We start from the raw sequence: 19978 nt of genomic DNA on the forward strand, positions 1-19978 counted from the left end.
GTGACCCAGAAACTACAACTAATCCAGAATGAAGCAGTTAGACTGGTGACTGGGATTGGCCGCCGAGACCACATAACACCGGTCCTGAGAGATCTGCATTGGCTCCCAGGACGTTTCCGAGCACAATTCAAAGTGTTGGTGCTGAACTTGAAAGCCCTAAACGGCCTCAAAGGCCCAGTAGACCTGAAGGAGCGTCTCCAACCCCATTGTTCAGCCCGGACACTGAGATCCAGCGCCGAGGGCCTTCTGGCGGTTCCCTCATTGTGAGAAGTGAGGTTACAGGGAACCAGACAGAGGGCCTTCCTGGTGGTGGCTCCCGCCCTGTGGAACGCCCTCCCACCCAGATGTGAAGGAAATAAGCAGCTATCTTATATTTAAAAGACATCTGAAGGCAGCCCTGTTTAGGGAAGTTTATAATATTTATTGCTGTATTGTTTTTAACACTTGATTGGGAGTCACCCAGAGTGGCTGGGGAAACTCAGTCAGATGGGTGGAGTATAAATAAGAAATTATTATTATTATTATTATTATTATTATTATTATTATTATTATCCAACCCCCTGCAATGTAGGTTCTCAGCCTGTGATTCGTATCCGCTTCTGGGTAGCTTTGGGGCGGGGCCAGAGGAAAAAGTAGGTGGGGCAACTAAGGTGGACGTTTGCCCAACGGGGTGGTTTCTACACACACACACGCCCTGGGGTTCACCCTCTGCCCTCCACACAGCCAAGCAAGAGGCGCGGTCCGGGTTCAAGAGCACTTTCCAGGCGAGCAGAAACATTCAAGCCAGAGAAGGAACATTTTATCATATGTGGTGGGAGTGTAAAAAAGTAAAGAACTTCTGGGAAATGATATATAATGAGATGAAAAAGATGTTGAAATATACATTCTTTAAAAAACCAGAAGCAATTTTGAAGGAATGGGTTTCCCAAACCCCAAAACTGACTGTGCAGGCAGTTTGAAACTGCACCAAAATCCCTATTTTTCCTTAGCTAAAATGCTTTAACTTGAGCTCTTGAGCCGAAACCGAGCTGTATAAAGCTGTGCTCGGAGCCCTCTCCTTTATCAGTTTGTGACGGCAAGTATGGCCTTGACTGTACCAGTAGAACAGAGAAGACACGTCTGTGCCTTATCTTACATCCTGACCACAAAAGACGCACAGACCCAGTCTGGGAACAGCGCCAGAGTGTGTTCTCGGAGATGGTGACCTCTTGCTCCAAGATAAGAGTAGGAACAGAAAGATCCTTTTATGGTCAGAAGTACAGGAAAGAATACCCTTTTATGGTTAAGGATACCAGAGCAGGAACAGATGTAATGTCAACCTGCGTACATAGGTTGACGTGGTTGGATTCCTAGGGAAGGAGGGAGAGGGTGCCTGGAGGATATATATACTGCATGAAATTTCTCATTTCTTTGGACTTGCTGTGAGCTGACCACACAAGTGCCTTCTGCTATCCAGAGAGCAGAATAAACTCTTTCTTTGAACCAACCTCGGTGTCATTTGACTTCATTCCTCCTGTCTGGGACCAATGCAGACCCAATCAGTGAACTCCAATAAGGCTACATTTTTACTTGGTATTCTAGGTCAGGACATTAATAGCAAGATGGTAAATTGTTTTTATATGCAACAACAGCGGCAAGAGTATTGTTAGCCCAGAAATGGAAACAAGAAGAAATTCCGAGGAAAAAAGAATGGCAGACGAAATTAATGGACTATGCAGAATTGGACAAAATGACAGGAAGGATTCGAAACCTGCGGGACCAGAGATTGACAGAAGATTGGAAGAAGTATATGAATTATTTGAAGAGCAACTGTAATCAACAAATTACACTAGTAGGACTACAAGAAGTTTTGTAAAGAGAAATATACGAAGTGTTACAAAGTAGAAAAATATAGAGATATTGGTTATGAGTTTGAAATGTAATAGGGAAGATAAGGAATGCATACCGAGAGATTAGATTGGAAAATTTTCAGACAGGACTGATGGAAGTCAGAAATTTGAATAAGATGTAAAAGTACATTTAATTACTGTTGAAAATGATACGTTTAAAAAAACTAATAAAAAATTATATTAAATGATAAAAAAAGAAACATTCAAGCCGGGAGGGAAATGGGGCCTGCAAGGGGTGGGGCCTGGGGGACTGGGCGGGGCCTGGGAGCATTCTGAGGGCCAGACAGGCAGGTCTGGAGGGCCACATTCTGGCCCTGAGGTTGCCCACAGCGGCTCTGCTGGAAGAGGCCCTCTATTTGGAGAGCCTTTGGAGGTCTGCGACGGGCCCCCAAGCTCCAGCAGCTCCCCAGCCCCTGAAGACGAGGCCTTTCGATGCGCCCATTTCAAAGACGGGAGCGTAAAGGCGCGAGAGATGCAAAGAAGGGTTTTCGAGGCAGTGAGACCAGGCTCTGCGGAAGCCAGATGGCCGGGCAAGCGTCAGGGGATATTCTGTTATCCTTACGTAAACTTCCGCTTGCAAACATCCCCGAGACGGAGGCCTGGGCTGCAAAGAGGTGAAGAAGGAGGGAAATATTGCAAAGGACAAGTGGAAGGAGCGATTGCTTGGATCTGGGAGGCGGAAGCAAGCCTTTCCTTGTCAACCAGTGTGTGTGTGTGTGTGTGTGTTTGGTAGATCTCTGTGCACTCTGCTCAATTCTCCGAAGTGCAATAAAATTCCGCCTCTGTTTATTTCCTCCGAATAATTCCCACGCGCCAATTCGCAGCTGCCGCTTGCGGTGAATATGCAGAGCTTCCGGGGTCAGAGGCAGCCTACCGGACCAAGCAGCAAGGAAGAAGGGGTGGGGAGGCTGTGCTCATGCCCTGGACATCTCTCTAAGCTCAGACCCAGATTTTCCAATTATCATTTTTGTGATAAGGAAAAAGTGATGGATACAGGCGCCATTGCTTCGACACAATGTTATCCAACCTTGCTGCAAAGTCAGGAGTGTTCAATAAATACAGTGGTGCCTCGCAAGACGAAAAGAATCCATTCTGTGATTCTCTTCGTCTAGCAGTTTTTTCGTCTTGCGAAGCAAGCCCATTGACGGATTAGCGGATTAGCGCTATTAGCGGCTTTTAGCGGCTTATCTGCTGATCGGATCAGCTGATAAGCGGCTTAGCGGCTTAGAAAAAGGGGGGGAACCAGCAGGAACTCGCAAGACATTGTCGGCTTGCAAAGCAAGCCCATAGGAGATTCGTTTTGCGAAGCACCTCCAAAACGGAAAACCCTTTCGTCTAGCGGGTTTTCCGTCTTGCGAGGCATTCGTCTTGCGGGGCACCACTGTAGCTCATAGGTGATCTGGATGGAAATGCGATGAAGTCAGACCCCACCTGGATTTCTGGGCCCGGTTCTGGGCGCCCCAGTTTTAAGAAGGGTATCGACAAGCTGGAATATGTGCAGAGGACGGGGGTCAAAATCAAGGGTCTGGGAACCAAGCCTTATGAAGATCGGTCGAGGGATGCTTAACTTGGAAAAGAGGAGGCTGAGAGCAATCTTCAAACATCTCTGTGATGGCCTGGGACTCGCGCTCGGACTCGGAGCCAGAGGAGTCTCAGTCCGCACCAGATCCTTTGCCCCAGGCGGCATCTGAACCAAGTCTGGGGCCTGATCCTGACGAGTCCCAGTCTGCACAGGTTCCCCTGCAACAAGCACCAGCTGGGCCGAGTCGCCCTGGCTCCAGATGCGGGGATTACGGTATTTTTTGCTCTAGAAGACTCACTTTTTCCCTCCTAAAAAGTAAGGGGAAATGTGTGTGCGTCTTATGGAGAGAATGCAGGCTGCTCAGCTATCCCAGAAGCCAGAACAGCAAGAGGGATTGCTGCTTTCACTGCGCAGCGATCCCTCTTGCTGTTCTGGCTTCTGGGATTCAGAATATTTTTTTTCTTGTTTTCCTCCTCTAAAAACTAGGTGCGTCTTGTGGTCTGGTGCGTCTTATAGAGCGAAAAATACGGGTGCCTCGTTGCCTTCAGTTGGGCCATCACTTACAGCTGCTCCACTACCGGTTGGGTCAGGGGAGGCTGAGGCGGCCTCTGGGTCTAGTAAACCACCGACGTCTCCAGAGCTGCAGAGACTGAGGTCTGAGAGAAGGAGAGACCCGAGTACTTGCAGGAGGAGTACTCGCCTTTGGGCGAAACAGGGAGGTGAGTCGCCGGGGGATCAGGCCTGGCCGTTACCCCGACAGAGATAAAAGGCTGTCGGACACCGCCCCAGGTTGCGGGAGCAATGTTGCTGTTTGCCAGAACCTGCCTGTGATCCTGTGCCTGACCTTGCCTGGTTTCCTGCTGTTACGGTAAAATCTGGGTGCGGGGCTACTCTGCCACCCAGCTCGTCGGACTAGGTCCGCGGGTCCCTGCGGAAGAAAATGAGCTCAGCCGGACGCAGGAGCAAACTGCAGAAGATCCAAGTTTATTGCGCAACAGGTTCAAGGCGAGATTGAACCGCGAGAAAGGGGTGACATGAACTTTTGAAATTTCCCTCCATATCCCAGAATACAGTGCAAAATACATCCCAGTTACATCACGAATACATTAGGAAGAGGTTGGGTTACACAGATTACATCAAGAATACATTAAGAAGAGGTTGGGTCACACAGGATTAACATATGGAGGAGGGAGGGGGGAATATGCAGAGCTGGGGATATGCGCAGATAAGCACATCCTGAGAAGACAATGGTCCAGTCTGTCACCTGGCATCGCCCGGAGGAAGGGCTTGGCAGAGCGATTTGACCGGATTAGGGTCTTGACACCTTGCTTGAGGGATTATGGAGGACAGGGGAGGTGTCATGGGGTCCTAGAGAAATTGAGCAAATTGGCATGTTGATTTTCTATGAATTTTATAGATTTTAGTCCCTTTTGACATTGACAATTGGAAATAAATGGATATATTGTAGCGAAGAAGGAGGTGAAGAAGACATGCCCCCCCTTCCGTATCACTGCCTTGGCCCTGCCGGACTGACTCCTCATGGAATCTCTGGATTTGGGACCGGATCTGGACCGCGCTGCTTGGGTTACCCCCGGGCCCAGCACAATCTCAAGAGTTGTCACATGAAGGATGAAGCAAGCTTGTTTTCTGATGGAAGGGAGGACTTGAACCCAGGGCCTCCAGTCACAAGGTTCCAACTGAACATCCGAAAGAACTTTCTGGTGGTCTATTATAATTATTATTAATATTATTATTTTCAGGTGGCTGCCATTGCCATTATGAAAGAACAAGGTGACTTCTTTCATGGTGAGTTTTGGCACCTCTTTTTCTGGAAAAATAGCACTGATGATGATGATGATGATGATGATGCTTAAAAATCACCCAGGACACGAGGTGCATTGTTACGGAAATTACGGTGGGGGGCACATCTTTAAAGTTAAATGTTACAAATATTATGCCTGAATGTATCCTTTCAACTTGACAGCTCAGGGAAGTTACCTAGCTTTAAAAAATAATATAAAACCAACTCCTTTGCCAGTTTCCTCCATTCCAAAGCTATTTTCCCTTTGAAAAAGGACTCCAGGAAGTTCCCAGAGGTGACAATTGCTGAGCTGATTGTTGGCCAAGGAAAGCCTAATCCCATCCCCGGACTTGCCAAGGGGCCAGACATGCAAAGGAAGTTCTATTGTACTTTGGGTGGTGGGACTTCAGAGGTGTTTGCCTCTGCTCATCTTACACCTGGGTCTTGCCCTGCCATGTCTGCTTATGCTAATCTTGGACCAAGGACTTGTCTGGACATGTTTGCCAAGGCTAAACTAGTGTAACCCATGTCTAGGTAAAGGGACTCCTGACCATTAGGTCCAAACGTGGCCGACTCTTGGGTTGCAGTGCTCATCTTGGTTTATTGGCCGAGGGAGCCGGTGTACAGCTTCCGGGTCATGTGGCCAGCAGTGGTGAACCAGAGCAGTGCACGGAAACGCCGTTTACCTTCCCACCGAAGTGGTACCTATTTATATACATGCACTTTGATGTGCTTTTGAACTGCTAGGTTGGCAGGAGCAGGGACCGAGCAACGGGAGCTCACCCCATTGCAGGGATTCGAACCGCCAACCTTCTGATCGGCAACTCCTAGGCTCTGTGGTTTAACCCACAGCGCCACCCACGTCCCAACCCCTGTCTACCCCTCGCCTTTTGTGACATGTCAGTGATGTGGCAACGATGTGGCAATGATGCTGTACGAACTGTATTCTGGGATATGGTGGGAAAGTTTTAAAAGTCCTTGTCACCCCATTCCCCGAGGTTCAAAATTCCTCTTTAAACGTTTTGCGCAATAAACTATCACCTTGCCGACAAAGGTCCGTATAGTTCAAGCTATGGTTTTCCCAGTAGGGATGTATGGAAGTGAGAGCTGGACCATCAAGAAGGCTGATCGCCGAAGAATGGATGCTTTTGAATTCTGGTGCTGGAGGAGACTCTTGAGAGTCCCATGGACTGCAAGAAGATCAAACCTCTCCGTTCTGAAGGAAATCAGCCCTGAGTGCTCACTGGAAGGACAGATCCTGAAGCTGAGGCTCCAAGACTTTGGCCACCTCAGGAGAAGAGAAGACTCCCTGGAAAAGACCCTGATGTTGGGAAAGATGGAGGGTGCAAGGAGAAGGGGACGACGGAGGACGAGATGGTGGGACAGTGTTCTCGAAGCTACCAGCATGAGTTTGACCAAACTGTGGGAGGCAGTGGAAGACAGGAGGGCCTGGCGTGCTCTGGTCCAGGGGGTCACGAAGAGGCGGACACCACTAAGCGACTAAACAACAACAACAGGGCTATTTGCTCTGGTTGGTGGCCAGACTCCTTCCTTTATTCCGCAGGGACCCCCGACGAGCTGAGTGACTGAGCAGCCTTGCACCTCGATTTTTCCATAACTTGCATGATAAAAAGAGAACGTAAGTAGCAGAATGGACTCCCTGGAAGGCAATGGGCTGTCCTTCATGGGAGGTTTCTAAGCAGAGGTCGGACGGCCGTCTGTCCTGGATGTTATTCCTGCCTCGCAGCGGGTTGGGCTAGATGACCTTTGGGGTTCCTTCAAACTCGGCACTTCTACGATCCCACGGCCCAGCCCTCCTCCATGTGCCCAACTGTCCTTCGCCACCTCCCATTTGCTCTTCCCGGCCGAGAAATTCCCCACCCCACCCCAGGGGCCACGGGCTCTATTGACAAAAGAAGGGTCTGGTTCATTATCTATTTTTCTCCCGCATTGATTTCAGCGTGGAGATCAACACCTCCTCTCTTTTCCACGCAGTCAGCTTCTCGATACCGGCAAGGAGGCATGAATATGCAACGCGGGGGCCAAATCGATGCTGACCCTTTGCACACCTCCTGTCTCGTTGGCGCAAGACAGGGGGAGAGAGATGTAAGGGGGGTCCCTTGTCGCTCCCCCCCTCTGCCGCAGGGGCATCTGATGGGAGTGTTGCAGGAATTTATGTACAGGTTGGGGGGGGTTGCCCCTCCAGCAGATATCATGCACATGCAGCCCACTACCAAAACCAGCACAATCGCTTCTGTGACTTTTGTGATTTGTCCCCACAAAACACTTCATCGCAGTTTCTTCCTGTCTATTCAAAGGGCCTTTGCTGCACTATACCAAATGTAAGAATTTACTGATAAATGTATCTGTGTACTGGCTCACTGGGAAAACTTCATATAGACATAATAAAAAAATTCCTTCCAGTAGCACCTTAAAGACCAACTAAGTTAGTTCTTGGTATGAGCTTTCGTGTGCATGCACACTTCTTCAGATACACTGAAACAGAAGTTGCCAGATCCTTCTATATAGTGAGAAGGTTGGGAGGGGTATTACTCAGAAGGGTGGTGGGAATGGGAGATTGGCAGATAGCTGAGATGAGCCTGTTGACGACTCTTAACGACTGCAATAGGTCTTACAGGAAAAGGCAAGGAGTGAGAAGGTGAAAAATGGCTTAGTCATGTATAATGAGATAAGAATTCAATTCATATATTCATTCATTTCATATAGACACGTGAGCTCAGCTACTCAGCAGCCCCTCTGCCTGAGGGATAATCCCTGGCATCCTGATACCTGAGTGCCAGACAGGTAGCCATTCCAGAAAGAACAAACCCAGGTGAAGACAAAAGGGTGGGATTAACTTGGCTGGGAAACAGGGAAATGTAAATATCTCTTTTGTTACACTTGATGGGTGTTTGGTGGAGAGCAAGGGGAACCATGGGGCAGGGTCCGGGATGCTCAGATTCCTGCCACAAGACCTCCCCTTTCATGATGTACGAGTGATGTAGTTTGGGGGGGAGTGTAACATGGGGATTAGCAGCTAATAAAAGTTTGGGTTCCCTTTTGTTCGGGGCTTCCATCTTGTTCCACCTGGTGGCAGGTGGGAGTCCTGTCGCGACAGTCTTCAAGAGAGACCAAGCCTACTGGCTGCTGTTTTGCTGCAGTTTTCCTGGCTGGTGTCCTTGCTTTTTGTCCAAGGGAGCCCTCGGATTTCTCCGTTAACAGGAGACAGAGTCAGGCCTTCTCTCAGTTCACAGTTGGGAGAGGGCTATCGATGGCTACTAGACACAACGGCTTTGCTCCTCTGCCTCCAGGGTTGTGGCTGCAAAGGCTTCTGAATCCCAGTTGCCGGACAGGGCAGGAGCGGGGAGTGTTGCTCTGTGTTCGAATCCTGCTTGCGGGTTTTCCATGGGTGCCTGGAGAACATACTCATTATGTATGTCTTGCATGAATAAAATAAATAAAGGGGCCTCGTTGCCACCCCGTCAAAGACACTTGGAGCGCTCACAAACAGCAGCAGCTAGTGCGAAAGAGCTGGGGAGAGAGGAATGGTCAAAATTAAGCACATCTCACATTTCCAGACGTGGTTGTAGTAAGCTGGCAAGCCTATTAAGGCAGAATCACCACCGCCAGCTTCGGCATTTGGCAACCTAGTGCGTCCACCCTCGTTTGAGAATCCATGCTGTCAGGGGTTCAGAAGCAGAGACGCAGAGAAGGGTGGAAACAGAGAGCGAGGGGGAGGAAGCCGAAGGGAGAATGAGTGATGATGACGAACCGAGATCTCCAAGCCTAAGCAGTGAGTCAGAGGACTCCCAAAAGGGAGCCCCAGTGAGCAGAGCAAGGGGGGGATCCGGGGGGACACCCCAGGAGGAAGGGAACAGAGGAGATTCAGAGAGCAGCAGCTGGAAGTCGGGACCCACGCTCAAGACTGAGAGCAGCAGGGAGGAAGGCAGCCAGGCATCGGGTTCCGGAGGCCGTCAGCAGGAGGGAGGGCACGAGTCAGGGGTGGTCACGCCCTCCTCAGAGAGCGAGGCAACGGTCAAGAGGAAAGTAGAGAGTTGGGCGCGCGCGCCAAGTTCAAATGCAGCGGAAGCTGGAGCAGTAAGCAGCCCGGAGAGTGAGCCAGGTCCCAAAGCCCGCCGAAAGGAAGCGGAAGGATCAGGGGGGTCAGCGTCAGAGGAGAGTAGAAGGGAGGAGTCCCAGGGGGGCAGAAGGACCCAGAGACGTAGGGAGAGGCGAAGGAGGTGGAGCAAGGCTAGGGTATTAAGCTGGTGTGCAAGAGGCGGGGACTCAGATGGGTCTTCGCCGACCTAGGGCAGAAGGTGTAGAGCTGCACGCTGCAGTTCGGAAATGAAACCTGTAACTCAATAAAGACTCTTTTAAAGTGGACGCTGTGTGGCGTGGTCCTATGTGAGCTGGGACCTGGTAGCAGCTCTGACAGTAAGACCCATCTCATCAAAGCTTCAGAAACCTGAAACCTCGCAGCGGGAGCAGAAGCCGCTAGGGGAGGAAGAGGGGTGTCTGTAAGCAAGCTCACAAAGGTTAGCAAGATGACGGAAGAACAGAGGATCTCCGCGTTGCAAGAGGCAGTGACCCAGTTGTCCTCAGAGGTATTGGCTTCCAAGAAACGGGAGGAGGAGACTACAGCCGCCTACAGAGACCTACACGCCAGGTTTGAAATGCTTGTTAAGCAAGGGCAACCGGGACCCAGACCGGAGGGCGTGGGATTGGCACGGAGAGCAGGAGGGCTTGTGGCTCACTTCGATGGGACTTTGCAACAGTACCCTAATTTTAGAGCAGACGTAATGTGCGCACTGCAACTGCTGGCAAAAGACTTTAGAGATGAGGAAGAGAAGGTGGGGTTCATATTGTCCCATTTGCATGGGGATGCCAAAGCCTGGCTGCGCAATTTGTGGAGGGATAAAGATCCGGCGCTTCAGAATGCAGATGCCTTTATCAAAGCGATGGATGCGTGTTTTTTGTCTACTATTGATGTGGATCTTGCCAGACGGGAGATTCATGGACTAAAACAAGGGAGGGCGAGCGTCCGGCAGTATCACGCCCGATTTTTTGCGCTGGTCAGTGCTTTAGAATGGGATCGGGATTCGCCCCCTGTCAGAGACCTCTTCTGGGAGGGTCTAAGTTCTGCGGTTAAGGATGAAATTGCAAGGGGGGAGAGGCCCCGAAGCACGCAGGAGGTGGTCCAAAGGGCGCTGACTGTGGGGGTGAGGCTGGAAGAACGTCCATGGTGCAGAGATGAAGGACGTGGAGGGCGCGAAGCAGCGAGAAGTTTCTCTTTCGTTCCGAGGGAAGCAGCGCGTGCGCAATCCACACCTCCGCCAGGAGGGGGAGGGGAACCGATGGAGGTTGGAGGTGCAAGGGCTCAGTCAGCAGCCAGAGCCCTAGCACCGGCAGCAGTGAAAGCGAAGCCTCCTAGAGGGAACAGGAAGTGTTACATCTGCGAGGATCCAGGCCATTTGGCGAAGGAGTGTCCCCGGAGGCTCCACAAGCACACTGCAGCCTCAGCAATGGTGACTGCAGCAACGCAGCAAGGAGAACCACAGCAGGGAAACGACGATGTCTGGCTGGAGACGGAGGCACTGGGGCCCAGCCAGACGCATCTGTGAAGCAGTCCCCAGCGATATTGCACCCCACGGATCCCCTCCCACCCAAACCAGTAGTGCAGCTCACAGCATCTCTCCAGCTACCCGACGGCGTCACTATCGAAGTGCCGCTTTCTGTGGATTCTGGAAGCAACGCAGACTTTATAGCGCAGAGCTTTGTGGAGCAGCACGCTATACAGCTATTGCCTGCCACTCTGCCCCTGCAAGTCGTCACAGTGGATGGCAGAGAGTTGCTAGGGGGGCAGGTGGTGAAGCAGACGCCACCGATGGTGATGCGCCTTGGCAACCACAGGGAAGTCATCAGTTTTAATGTCACCCAACTGTCGGACACGCCCATTGTGTTGGGCATGAGTTGGCTGGACAGGCACAGTCCGACACTGGCTTGGTACCAGAGACAACTGATCTTCGGCTCCTCTTATTGCGCAGAACACTGCATCCTGCCCCGACGGGAGGGAGAGGAGGAGGAATCACAACTGCAGTTGGGAACGTTGCAAGCGGTCCCCCACAAATACGCGAGCTTTTTGGAGGTCTTCTGCGAGAAGGAGGCGGACAAGCTACCCCCTCACCGGCCATATGACTGCAAGATTGACCTCCTACCGGGGGCGACGCTGCCGAAGGGGCGGCTATACTCCATGTCTGAAGATGAAATGCAGGAACTCAAACAGTTCATCGAGCATAATCTGGAGCGTGGCTTCATCAGAGAGTCCAAGGCAGTGGGGGGCAGTCCCGTTTTCTTCGTGAAAAAGAAAGACACGCCCCAAAAAAGACTAGTTGTGGACTACCGCCTTTTGAACCAGATGACCAAACCGTCTGATTACCCCATGCCCAGGATTGACGACCTCCTCGCGACGGTGCGCAAGGGACGCGTGTTCACCAAGTTGGACCTGCGAGGGGCGTACAATCTCATCCGCATGCGGGAGGGCGATGAGTGGAAGACGGCCATGTTCACACCGCTGGGCACCTACGAATACAGAGTTATGCCCTTTGGATTACAAAATGGCTCTCACTGTTTTCAAGCTTTTATGCATCACGTGTTGGAGGGACTCCTCTACAAGACATGCGTCTGCTTCCTGGATGACATCCTGATTTTCTCTGACTCGCAGCACGCTCACGACCGAGACGTGAGGGAGGTGCTCAGCAGGTTGCAACAACATAGACTGTACGCCAAGCTGGAGAAGTGCCAGTTCGACACGACGGAGGTGGATTTCCTGGGATACAAGTTGTCGGACAAGGGGATAGCCATGGACAGCACCAAGGTTCGTGCGGTATTGGATTGGAAGAGCCCGCGCAACCGGAAGGAGGTCCAGCGGTTTGTCGGCTTCGCCAACTTCTATCGCAAGTTTATCAAGGGGTTCGCGATGCAGACGGCAGCAATTACGGACACGCTCAGCTCCAAAAAAAAGAAATTCATCTGGACGGAGCAGGCGGAACAGTCCTTTCAAGCGCTCAAGCATCTCTTCGCATCGGAGAAGCAACTGCTGCATATCGACCCCAGTAAACCGTTGAGGGTAGAGACAGACGCGTCAGACAGAGCCGTGGGAGCTGTCCTGCTGCAGCGAGACCCGCAGGGGGTGTGGCGGCCGGGAGCGTTCTACTCCAGAAAGCTCAGCAAGTCGGAGCAGAACTACACCATCTGGGACAGGGAGTTGCTGGCCATTCATGCAGCTTTCAAGGCGTGGAGGCACTTCCTAATCGGCGCCAAGCACACGGTGCAGGTCTGCACGGACCACAAGAATCTGGAGCACTGGCGCACGGCTCAGTTCCTGAACCAGAGGCAGATACGTTGGGCGGAGTTCTTTGCTGACTTCAATTTCCGAATAGAGTACGTCCCAGGCGACACCAACATCATGGCGGATGCACTGTCCCGAAAACCGCAATACCTAGAAGAGGTGACGCCAGCGGCGGCCATGCACATCTTCGCACCGACGGCGTGGGCGTGTGCTTCAGCTACAGTAGACCTGGATGCGGTGCGACGTGCATTGCGGGACGACTCATTCGCGCAAGACAAGATGGCGGAACTGCTCAGAGGCACGGCTACCACGGACGAGTTCCAGGTGCGGGACGGCTTGCTCCTACGCAAAGGGGCTGTCTATGTACCAGGAGACGACCTTCGCGCCAAGGTACTGCAACAGTTGCACGACGCACCCACGGCCGGTCACTTTGGCACAGAGAAAACGATGGAATTAGTCGCGAGAGACTTCTGGTGGCCCAGGCTGAGAGGAGAGGTCGCGGACTACGTCGCGAGGTGCGACACCTGCCAGAGGGCCAAGCCGGTACACAGACCACCGGCGGGACTGTTAGAACCGCTGCAAACACCGTTTGAACCGTGGGAGAGGGTGGCCCTGGACTTTGTGACGGATTTACCCAGCTCGAGAGGCAAGACAGCTGTGCTAGTGGTGGTGGACTTGTTCACCAAGATGGCACATTTCATTCCGTGTGCGAAGGTGGCCACGGCGGAACAAACCGCCAAACTGTTCATAGATCACGTGTTCAAAGTGCATGGCCTGCCACGGTCTATCCTGTCCGACCGCGGACGCCAGTTCATCTCGTCTTTCTGGCAGAAGCTGATGGGTTTTCTAAATGTCAAGGTCAATCTGGCATCAGCAAGACACCCGCAGACCAACGGGCAAGCAGAGAGGGTCAATGCCATCATGCAGCAGTACCTGAGATGCTATGCCAATCAACAGCCTGCGACGTGGGTGGATTACCTGCCGCTAGCCGAGTTCGCTTACAACAACACGAAGCACGTGTCCACAGGAGTGACGCCGTTCTTTGCCAACAATGGGAGGAATCCCAGAACCTTCCCGGGACTGGAGAGAGTGGGGGAAGGAGAACCACAGACGGCGGACGCGTTCGCGTCAGAGCTGCAGGCGGTCCACGATCAACTCAGACGGCAGCTGGAGCTAGCTAAGCACGCCTACAAGGTGCAAGCTGACAAGCACAGGCGGGTTGGCGAAGTGATCCAAGTGGGAGACTGGGTCTGGTTGGCAGCCCACGCAGTGCCGACCAGGTCACTTGCCAAGAAGAAGTTGGGGCACAAGCAGATCGGTCCGTACCAAGTCGAAGCGCAGATCAACCCGGTAGCCTTCCGACTGGCGCTGCCGGACGGTTCCAGAATGCATCCGGTGTTCCACAGGTCGGTGCTCACTCCCTACAAGGCACCTCACAGGTTCCAGGAGCCAGGGACGGCGCCAAGTCCGCTCCGGGAACGGACGGAGACGCGGGAGGTGAAGCACCAGGACCACATCAACGAGGTCACGGAGATTTTGGACTCCAGATGGGGGGAAGAGGGAGTCGAATACCTCTTAGCCAGAGAGGGCACCCGGGCCAGCGCCAATAGCTGGGTACCAGACTACGCTTTGGAGGAACCCCTGCTCAAGGACGAGTTTCATGCCCTCTTCCCACACAAACCCATGCCAGCGAGCTTCTTCGACGACTGGTTGTTCACACCCACACTTTCTTCCAGCACGTTCCATGGATTCGACTCAGAAGGGGAACCCGCACGGAGCACCCGTTCCCCAGAAGGTTCACCGGCAGGTTCGGCATCAGGCAACTCGTATTGGTGGGACGATCGACCAGAGGAGCAATGGCGCAGGAAGTGGCTGGAGAGGCCAGGTCGAGCGACCGACGCAGAGACTGACATGGACGTGTTCGGGGAGGACCTCGGGTTCGAGCACGGCGGTACAGAGATGGAAGAGCAACAAGTCAACGTCGACGACCGCGAGGGGGAAGACTCGGAGGTCTTCAGTTGGCGGCCACCCACGGGGAGCGACCTGTATCCAGCATTCCCTCCCATGATGATGGAGCGCCCAGCACCCACACCTGACAGCGGGGAGGGGGGAAGGGGGGGCTTCGAGGGGGGGATGGATGTCAGGGGTTCAGAAGCAGAGACGCAGAGAAGGGTGGAAACAGAGAGCGAGGGGGAGGAAGCCGAAGGGAGAATGAGTGATGATGACGAACCGAGATCTCCAAGCCTAAGCAGTGAGTCAGAGGACTCCCAAAAGGGAGCCCCAGTGAGCAGAGCAAGGGGGGGATCCGGGGGGACACCCCAGGAGGAAGGGAACAGAGGAGATTCAGAGAGCAGCAGCTGGAAGTCGGGACCCACGCTCAAGACTGAGAGCAGCAGGGAGGAAGGCAGCCAGGCATCGGGTTCCGGAGGCCGTCAGCAGGAGGGAGGGCACGAGTCAGGGGTGGTCACGCCCTCCTCAGAGAGCGAGGCAACGGTCAAGAGGAAAGTAGAGAGTTGGGCGCGCGCGCCAAGTTCAAATGCAGCGGAAGCTGGAGCAGTAAGCAGCCCGGAGAGTGAGCCAGGTCCCAAAGCCCGCCGAAAGGAAGCGGAAGGATCAGGGGGGTCAGCGTCAGAGGAGAGTAGAAGGGAGGAGTCCCAGGGGGGCAGAAGGACCCAGAGACGTAGGGAGAGGCGAAGGAGGTGGAGCAAGGCTAGGGTATTAAGCTGGTGTGCAAGAGGCGGGGACTCAGATGGGTCTTCGCCGACCTAGGGCAGAAGGTGTAGAGCTGCACGCTGCAGTTCGGAAATGAAACCTGTAACTCAATAAAGACTCTTTTAAAGTGGACGCTGTGTGGCGTGGTCCTATGTGAGCTGGGACCTGGTAGCAGCTCTGACACATGCTTATTTGAGACTATTTATCATGTGCAACGTACCCTCCAACATTTCTCCGATGAAATCCTCTTTTAAAGCCGTCTTAGTTGGCCGTCGCTGCCTCTTGTGGCAAGGAGTTCCACGGTTGTGCTGCCTGAAAAAGGGCTTTCTTTCGTCTGCCCCAAATCTGCTAACATTCAGCTTCATTGAAAGTTCTAGTGTTGCAAGAGATGGAGGGAAACTTTCTGCCACCGACTTTTTTGAGTCGTGCAGGTTTTTTTAATTTTTTGATCGTTTTGTCTTCTGCTCACCTTTCCTCTAAAGCAAAAAAATATATCAAACGCTGCAACCTTTCTTCATTTTTATTCCACCCCCGTGATCGTTTCACTTGCCCTCCCTGCGTCCCCAAGTACATTGGATCACAGCCTCAGTCCCCTAAATAAATATTGTTTTCGGTTCCTCACGCCCATGTGGTCACGAATTTCCATTTTCGGTTCCCTGGTTCCGAAGGCTGGATCTTGGCAAGGAATCCATCTGCTTCTCCAACCCGTGGAATATTTTCTATGCATCACCCAGAGCTTTTGTGCGTGGCGCTATCCATCGCGGCCACGCTACATCACAGGTTTTGTAGTCTTTAACTTTCTCCAAATGCTTGTGGCAAGGAGTCTACCGGCTTCTCCGACCCATGGAGTATTTTCTATTGCAGCAGGGCTCACCCAGAGTGTCCGCGCGCGTTGAGATCAATCATGCCACGCTGCATCACAGGCTTTGTAGTCTCCAACGCTCTGCAAACATTTCACGTGTTTTGTTTGCGAGGATCGGAACGGAGGCTTTTTGTGACCACAGTTGCAGTAGTGCGATAATGAAAATATTGTCAGAATACTCATTATGTATGTCTTGCATGAATAAAATAAATAAAAATATAAAGGAGCATAAGGGGGAACAGGACACACCCTAAACAACCATAACATTCTCACTGGGAACACAGAAATTTAAAATTAAAATTTCCACCCATTCCGAATTTAGGCACATTTTCAAAAATGCGAACCTAACCATTTGACACTTCCAGCACTCAGATCTTCAATTCTAAAGTCCAGTTTTGATGGATGCCATTTAAAAAACAAACTGAATCTCCTAGATCAGATTTTTTATTTTTAGGCAGTCAGCCCCGATTCAGTCTTTGAAACTATTTTGTGTCTCTTTTTTTTTCTTTTTAAAAAAGCTCTAAAGAACATTTATATAAATATAATCAGTGTTGTCGTTTTTCCTTTAAAAAAGTTTAGGGGTGCTCTCATTTTCCTACTCATATTGAAATACTGCCCCTCAATGAGGCCAAACGTAGAGTCACAAAAGGTTAAGGGGTAAGCGCCCCCCCAGAAAAAAGCACGGAATATAATATATATTTTAAAGATTGGGGGCAGGAAGCCAAATCACCCCATATCTAAAACAACAACGCAGATTTGTACGAGGAAATTCAAGTTAGGAGAACGTGTTTGAGAAACCGTCTCCATCCTTCTCTTTTCAGTCTAATGTCTAGATGTCAAAATCAAACGGAAATGTTTTCTAAGACACTCATACTACTGTTTCCTGGGGCTGCAAAAATGTGGTTACAAAGCACGGATCCTCAGGATTTTTGCATTGGGTCACCCCAAATTCACCATCAGATCACATGTCTGTGGCCACAGCGTGAACCACAAAAATCACACCTCCACTCTTTCGTTCAGAATGTTTATTTTTCTTGTTTTCCTCCTCTAAAAACTAGGTGCGTCTTATGGTCAGGTGCGTGTTATGGAGCGAAAAATACGGTAATAAAAATGGCCTTACCCATCGCGATGACTGTTATCTAGCCTTGTGTATTGCACATGAGCACCAGATAAGATAAAGATCCGACTTTCAAACACCCTCCCCTCTCTTCTGACACTTATCCTTTCGCTTCTCTTACAGAACCTCTGTCCCTCCCTCCCTCCCTCCCTCCCTTCCTTCCTTTCTTCCTTTCTTTCTTTCTTTCTTTCTTTCTTTCTTTCTTTCTTTCTTTCTTTCTTTCTTTCTTTCTTTCTCTCTCTCGCTCATCATCCCCCTTCAGGACCCATTTTAGGACGATATATTTCACATGGTGGGGAAGCTTTGCTCCTCTGGACATTGTTAAACTACGACTCCCACCATCCCCAGGCGGCCTGGCCAGAGGCTGATGGGAGTTGTAGTTCAGAAACGCCCAGAGGGACAAACGTTCCCCAGGCCTGACGTACTTATAAGATTCCTTACTCGCCCTTCTAAGACAGTTCTGGGATGGGCTTGGAGAATCATATTATTGTAGAGTTGGAAGGGGTCCCCCAAAGGTCATTCAGTCTAACCCCCGGCATTGCAGGAATCACAGCTATAGCATCCCTGACAGATGGTGAGAGCTCACCACTTTCCGAGGGAATCCGTTCCGTGGTTGAACAGCTCTTGCCGCCAGAAAGTTCTTCCGAGTGTTTACAGTGCTCCCTTGGTTCTCAAGCGCCTTGGTACTCAAACAACTTGCAACCCAAACACTGCAAATCCGGAAGTGTGTGTTCTGGTTTGCGAACTTTTTTTGGAAGCTGAACGCGCTTCCGTTTTGAGGAGGTCTAAGGTGCCTGTCCTTTCTTGCTGCTGCATGCAAAAGCACATGAATCTGACCTTTGGAGAATTTGTAAGTCCAGTAAACCATTTTTAACTTACCAAATGTGCAGTCTCTTTCTATGGAGAACTTTGGGAGCAACTTAGAAAGGGATATTTTATTTTTTTTAAAAAATAATATTTATTAAAAGTTTAAAAATTAAAGAAAAAAGTAAAAAAGAAAGAGAAAAAATAAACAATACAAATCAATACATTACAATACATATAAAAAAGCAAAAGACACAATACATCAAAACAATGTGAGGGCGATCTGGCTGCGACATCTGTCACCCCATTGATCGCCAGGGTTGATTCGGCTGATCTGGCTGGCTAGGCGGGTGTCCCCTTCCTCCCTCACCGCTCCATGTGCGTCCCTCCCGAAGCTGCGCGCTCGGTGGAAGAGGACGACCATCCCAGATAGAAGGAGTGTACCGTTCTTCGGTCAAGGGTATACGATAGCTGCGCTCCCCTGCTAGAACCTCCAAACAAGCTCAAGGTCCATCTTTCACTGTTTTCTGTCATTTAATTATCTTAAATTTTTTTAACCTTATCTTACCATTAAAACCCTAAAACTTTTTTATACTTAACTCCTTATAACTCATTTCTACTAAAGCCATATAATTTCATTCCAACATTTTTCTAACACTCATTAATTTTGCAACATTTCTCTAAATGAATTTTTTAAAACTTTTTTTCCAATCTTCTTCCACCGTCTCTTCTCCCTGGTCTCGGATTCTGTCAGTCCTTTCTATCAATTCCATATGGTCCATCAACCTGGTGACCTTCTGTCCGAGGCTCTTAACTCTCTTCCAGGGATATTTTAAAGGTCTAACAGCCTGCATTTCCACGTCTATTTTGTGATTTTAAATTGCTTCTCTTGCCAATGAGTACTTGTCCCAAACCTGGACCGAGCCATCCAGGGAATGTTCCTTTCATTATTTCACCTATATTTAATTTTTTAACCAAAATACAGGGGTCCCTTGGTTCTCAAGCGCCTTGGTACTCAAACAACCTGGAATCCAAACACTGCAAACCTGGAAGTAAGTGTTCCGGTTTGCGAACTTTTTTCGGAAGCCGAACATGCTCCGTTTTGAGTGTTACGCTGAGGTCTGCCTGTTTTTGCTATTTATTTTTTGTTTTCGTGCCTCTTTTTGTTTTGTTTTGTATTGTTTTTGTGACTGTGTGGAACCCAGTTCAGCTACCGACTGATTAATTGTTTGACTGCAGTACATTGTTTATTGCTTTCATTTTATGGATCCATGGTCTCGTTCGGTAGTAAAATTCATGTTGAATGGCTGTTTTAGGGGTTGTTTTTAAAAGTCTGGTATGGATTAATCCATTTTGCGTTAATTTCTATGGGAAAGCGCACCTTGGTTTTGGAACGCTTTGGTTTTGGAACGGACTTGCGGAACGGATTAAGTTTGAGAACCAAGGGACCACTGCACAGGGTTGCCTTCAGACAGCTCAGGAGGTCAAATAACTCCACACCCTCCAACATTTCTCCAATGAAAATAGGGACGTCCTGAGGAAAAGCGGGAGGACATTCTGGGATCAAATAAGAAACTGGGGCGGTATCTCTAAAGCAGGGATGTCCCTGGAAAATAGGGACACGTAGAGGGACTGGGATAGACAACACAGAGGCCTGAAAAGTGGGGATAGACCTTGTTAGCCATTGAGGCCACCTCATCCAGGAGGACCCCCAAGCTATAATAATAATAATAATAATAATAATAATAATAATAATAATAATAATAATAATACTTTATTTATACCCCACCCTCCCTGGCCAAGACCAGGCTTAGGGTGGCTTACACTGAATATAAATACAGTAGAAATATTTTTTTAAAACAATAAACAACAAACAGTTGATTAAAATATAATCCCAGTACGTTTCCGAGCACAATTCAA

General features: G+C 50.3%; 1 protein-coding gene and 1 long non-coding RNA gene across 2 annotated transcripts in view; one reads left to right on the forward strand and one right to left on the reverse strand.

The window, feature by feature from the left end:
• The window catches only part of LOC309518142, a 169915-nt gene extending 168512 nt beyond the window's left edge, over window positions 1-1403 (reverse strand). Inside the window, exon 1 of the long non-coding RNA XR_014213352.1 lies at window positions 1373-1403. This is a non-coding gene — a long non-coding RNA (uncharacterized lncRNA). The remainder of the gene's footprint in view (window positions 1-1372) is intronic.
• The window catches only part of LOC309518103 (thialysine N-epsilon-acetyltransferase-like), a 195170-nt gene that overhangs the window by 143882 nt on the left and 31310 nt on the right, over window positions 1-19978 (forward strand). The gene's annotated exons all lie outside the window — the stretch shown is intronic.

The sequence above is a fragment of the Podarcis vaucheri genome (genome assembly GCF_965113315.1).
Source record: "Podarcis vaucheri genome assembly, chromosome: 13".
Taxonomy (NCBI): Eukaryota; Metazoa; Chordata; class Lepidosauria; order Squamata; family Lacertidae; genus Podarcis; species Podarcis vaucheri.